Source organism: Poecilia reticulata, linkage group LG17, assembly GCF_000633615.1.
Source record: "Poecilia reticulata strain Guanapo linkage group LG17, Guppy_female_1.0+MT, whole genome shotgun sequence".
NCBI lineage: Eukaryota > Metazoa > Chordata > Actinopteri > Cyprinodontiformes > Poeciliidae > Poecilia > Poecilia reticulata.
This window is the reverse complement of record NC_024347.1, coordinates 13,197,266-13,203,125: the sequence shown is the minus strand read 5'-3', so window position 1 is coordinate 13,203,125 and position 5,860 is coordinate 13,197,266.

Below are 5,860 nucleotides of genomic sequence, written 5' to 3'. Positions count from 1 at the left end.
TCTCAAAAATGATTGCTTTTTATTTTCTTAAATTGTAATTATGAAATGGGACAGGGCWATGTTTTGATCTCCAGAGTTGGCTATAGGGTGATTTTAAAATGTCCACAATCTCCATTAAAGAAGCAAGAATCAAACATTAATGCCTACAAGTTCATAAAGCCCTGACATATTTTAATATTGGGATAGGTTAGAGAAATCATCTGTTTCCCCTTTTTGTCATGTTACAGCCAAGAAACGTGAATTCATTTTATTGGGATTTTACCCAATAGAGCATGACAAAATTGTAAAAGGAAAATGAAACGATGCACGGTTTTCTTTCTTTTATATTAAAGCTCTGCTAAGTGTTTCAAGCATTACATTTCAACCTTATTTACCGCTGTAAACCTTTTAAAGTCCTAATTAGTTAATAGAGTCACACTTTGAAATTCCCTTCTGTATAAATTCATCGTGTCCTAAGAAGGCCTCAAAAGTCTCTTGGAGAACATCAGCGAACAAACAGCTGCGACCCCTGCAACCCGAGCCCAGAGAAGCGGAAGACGATGGATGGGTGAAGTTTTCAGATTGGTATTTGTTTTTATTTGAACATTTCRCTGTTGTGCCCTAGTTTGTGTTGGTCTAYTAGATAAAATCCCAAAGAAGTACAACAAAGTTTGTGGCTTTTAACAGACAAAATATGAGAAAGTTCWAGACACTCTGAATATGTTGGCTGCCAAAGTGAACGAAACGATGTGTTTATTCCTTCTTTGAGAGCTTTTGTGTAGCAAAAACAGAGCGAAACTGAATGATTGTCAACTTGTTGGAAAAATATTAAATTCCTGACCCAGAAGCTACAGCAGCACCGTGCCTCAGACCATGATACTACCACCACCCGGTTTCAAACGTTTCTTACACTAAAATGAAGTTTTTGTTTTGTTTTAGTGAAATTAAAAGACATCAGTGTTCCTTTCGAAGAGCTTTTTTTCTTTGCAGCCGTTCAACCCCACAGATCTTCAATGTTCTCATGACGGCAAAAGTCAAATTCAAAGAGACATTTGGTGTAACAAATATCCTAYGGTTGCACACATTTTGTGTCAATGAGGATATCGCAACAGACTTTAGCTATGCATGCCGTTGGTGTGCAGGTTAGTTGGTCTWTAAAGAAAACATGTATACTGTTTAAAAGCATTCTATAATTTCACATTAAAATCTTAAACTTTAARTCAGAYTGTTGGATGAWTAAATGTTGAGCCCTGGTATCCTGTTGGGAAATCAGCRTGTGGATCCATTGGCTCTTTAAGGCTGAAGACCAACTGATCTGTCCGAGAAATGTTTGTGAACCAATATAAATTGCAGTAAAAGTCCTTTGTGAACAAACGCTCACGTGACAGGAAGAGCAGCTTGAGGCTGAGCTAGGACAATCCAATATCTGTCCAAATATGTCTGTCCTGTTCCGGTCTGCGGCGGCGGCTGCCCGTCGCTGCTAAAGTGTAATTGTTCACGGCACCAAGCAGACACACGCATACAAGCAGTTCATCCCCCAGCATCCACAACAACACGATCAATAGCACTATTTGTTCATTCAGCGCAGTGCTGGTGTTATCGGAGAAGTCGATAATCGCGGTGATGGGAATGTGGAAGGGTTGCACTGGTGATGCTTTGTTTGTGTCCTTCAGAGTGCAGTTTGGGAACGGCATACAGATATCGGTGCGTGTGTTGTTGTCAGTGCATGCAGCTGTTTATAGATGTGCCCTGGTACTGTAGACGCTGTTCTAAACCAATAAAGGGGTAATCTAACCAGCGCGCTTCCAGGAACGTTCTGCTGCGGTTGCAGGGAAACTCGTTTCTTCTGAGTGATTATCAGTCATGTTTGTGTGCTGCAGGTGGGGGAGAGGTGCTTCCAGCTGACCAGATTTCCTGTTTGATTCCGCCATCAAACACTGTAGAATAGTTTTGTTGTGTTTTTTACTCCCATCTGGCGATGGTACCTCAGTTTGTCACATTACGCCTACAAATTTAAATGCGTTTTATGTGGATTTTATGTGACAAAATAACATAAGTTATTGTAAAGTGGAAGGAAAAGGTTGCATGTTTTAAGTAAAAAAAAAAAAGATTTGAAAAGTGTGTATAACACACTCTTCAGGTGTGTATGCATATGCCTTGCATACATTTGTTCATTCTTTGCAGTCACTCGAGCTCAGTGAGATTTGGCTGGAAATCATTTGTGCACATCGATTTTCAAGTCTTGTCACAGATTTTGTAATTTAGGTCTAGACTTTGACTTAGCCACTGATCTAAACCGTTCTAGTGAACTGACCGTCCCATTCAGCTTCAAGTCCAGTTCAACCTTCTTCCAGTATTGCCTTGTATTCAGATCTGACCAGATTCTCTGACCCTGCTGAAGAAAAGCATCCCCACACCACAAGGCGTAAAAATATTTCAGTTATGGGAACGGGAGTTTCAGAATGGTGCACTGTGCCACTTTTCAGCTAGCCAGATCTTACATTTAGTCTCCTCTACCCAGAGGACCTTCTTCCATGTGCTTCAGGGGTTCCCTGCATAGTTTGAGGCAGACCATGCAAATTGGACATCTTTTGGTTTTGTTTTAGATGATGACTTTTTGCCACAGCAAAACATGGTCTGTCAACAAATTCTTACACCTGAGCTGTGGATCTTTGCATCTAATCCGATGCGTTTATCTTTTGTGTTTCTCTGATTAATGACCTCCTTACACAACTCAATGTAGGAGAAGAACTGGGTCTTCTGAGTAGAAAAGCGCTCCACTAGGGTGGCAGAGTAAAGAGGGCAGAATGCAAAGTCTGTGTAAAATCCACAAAACTTGTATGATGGAAAGGTAGATGATTCTTGCAGCATTTCTCAAGCCACCAGAGATGGGTTTGTACAAGGCTCAAACGATATTTATCCAGAAACTAAAACTCTTTGGCGAACGATTCCACTCCCGCSCCGTCAGACATGTTTGACAGACTTRATCCAAATAAATGAAAGAGAAACTTGTCAACACGTTCCCTGTGTTTGGTCTTCCATTGAACTCGTACCGAATGCGTCTCTGTAACAAATGACGGGACGTTTAAAACGTTAACTTTGGGATCCTGGGTGTGAGAGACAGTTGTGTGAAGTGAGCACAATGCCTGTGGGTGATTATAGTGGCTAGTTGTGGCTCCCCGGGGATTTGTGATTTAATGGATTCACTTGTGTAGGCCAGCGCAGAGCCGTTTARCAGCTCAACACTTGGATCGCGGATTCATTCCATCTCTTTAACTAAGGCTCGGTATTTGCCGTCATTAGTACCACAGCTAATCATTCCAGAATGGATGCGGAGGCCCCAAAACCTGCAGCGACGCTTAGCCCCGTCTGCTCGGAGGACGTTAGCTCCGCCTGACGTGGTTAATGTGGTTGAGATGATGTGACCTTTCACTTTTGCCTTCAGTTTCACTCACAGAACAAGTCCMGCTCTCCAAAGTGCTGGCTCATTGTTCGTCTCGGAAACAAAAGCCACGTCGAGGAATCGCATTAACATTTTCTGTCACCATTTATTAATTCACCAAATACAGTGAAAATGGCATCATAATATACAATGACTCATTCTTAGAATGTCATGACATTTTTGTTGCTTTTTTGCTTCATAAAACAATGTTGTTGTTGTTGTTTTTTTAATATTTGAAAATATTAAGGTTTCATGCACAACCAACCATTTGTTGAAAAGTATGGTACAAAATAAAAATAAATAAGTCAAACCAAACAAACAAAAGTAACTTGTCATGTTCAAAATCGGTCAAATAACAACGCGTTATTTGAGGATAATCGTAAACAGTGCAATATACTCTAAAACTGCCATATTTTTTCTAACAAATTCATCAACGAAGCTGAACTCACAGTATACGATTTCTTAATAATAGTTTAACATTGATGTGTGCAAAAAACCCCAGACACATTCAGTAAGTCTTTAAAAAAATGCCTGACCTTTGATATCGAACGAGACCGGTCCACTAAACTCTGAGATTAGCCAGTGTGAGGCCCAGTCCCATTAATCAAACCCTCTCTGAAGTACAAATATTGTTGTTGATGAACCGTAAGACGAGAGACTAGCATATAATTCAAATAACAAATATTTAGATATAAAAATACAAATATGACTTTTCTGTTGTTGTTGTTAAAAAGAAGCGTGCCAGGGTTACGTGTGGCGGTGCCTGCGTTGGCACCAGAATGGGACAGTTCATGCAAAATAGATGGAGGGTGATGGGAGGGAGAAATTTCTAACTCTACAGAGAATTGCAAATACAAATTTTCAAAACCGCATAGCTCCCCCATCGGTTACACAACACAATATTTAAACCGTTTCCTGGAATTTCCACGTTCGCGGAGGCCTCTGTAGATATCTGAAGAGTTGCAAAACAAACCAAGAAGAAGATGAGAAATGGAGAGGAAAAAGAAAAAAAGCGAGATATGTGCAGGTTTAAATCAGCTACATGGAGGTGCCATCCTGCACCATTCACCACCAAAGGGGGGGGTAATGCAAGATGAACAGTGTGGTCTGTTTCTCTGCTGTTTATACGCCGAAACAAACAGGAAAAGAAGGGGGAGGAGGGGTTTTGTGGGGGAARAGGTGTCTACTACAGAAGATATCAACATTGCACCATCCTCGGATAATATGTCTTTATACATATAATGAGTCTCCTTTAATAAAGTTTGGTTTATCTGTTCTTTTTTTCGTCGTCGTCTTCTTCTTCTTGTAAAAGCATTAGCAGCAACAGGGGATGCATTGGATCAGTGCTGAAAGGACAGCTCCCTTAAAATGCGCCGTGGCTGACTGGATCAACAAAGCAAAGCCTAAAGGGCTGAGGAAAGAGGGGGGAGGCGGGGCTTATAGCTTCACCTACTGTACAACTTATTGAAATAGGGCTGAGATTTAGCTTCGCCCTCTATAGTTGCAGTGTTTTGTTGTTTACAGCGCTTTTATATATTTATATATTCATATATATATTTCTAGAAAAAAAAACGAAACAGAAAGAGATGATCGTGAAGGAAAACGACAAGTTCATCCATTATTTTAAGTCAGCAGAGGTTGAGATGCGCAGCAGCCATCTCAACATCCTGCTGCGCATCGGTAGTTAAAATCGGGATTCTTTTTGGAGAATTGCCAGCAATCCCACAATAAATCTTGGTCTTTATTTTTTTTTTCTCTCCCCCCTCCTCTTAGAGTCCACCAGTCTTTCTTCACCTCTTCCTTTTCCTTTCCCCCCTCTCAAAGCTTTGTCCATTCTCCTTCTTTTTTTCCTCCTTCTTTCATCATCCCCATCCTCGTTCAGAGCTGCCCGTGTTTTTTTCTTCTTCTTCTTCTTCTTCTTCTTCTTCTCCTCTCTCTCTTTCTCTCCTGCAATCCTCGAACATGCACAGCCGACAAGTGCTTCAAATCGGGTGATCGGAAATTAAAAAAGTCTGCAAGGCCATCGGAGACGCTTTTAAACGCCAGGTGAGGACTTGTCCGTCATCCCCTTCAGGACCTCGTCTATTCGGTCGTCCTCGATGACCACTGTGGACAAAAAGGGGGGGAGGGGGGGGGTGGATGAAGATGTTTAGATCAAAGCAGCTAAGATTCAATATAAAACTATGACAATGACACAGTGCGTCGTTTCGCCTTATCTATTAGTGGCGCACGAAATGCCCAAATTAAACCCTGGCACATTTATGCGCATCTTTAATGGCCCAGAGCCAGCCGTTTATCCTTACTGTTTAATAAAGAGTGCCTACAGGGTGTGTCCCTGCCAGCKCGGAGATAATCTCCTGTCTATGAATGTAAACAGAATGTCACCTGAAAGTATTTGCGCACTGATTAAGGTGGCTGGAATATTCCGACGCTGCAACA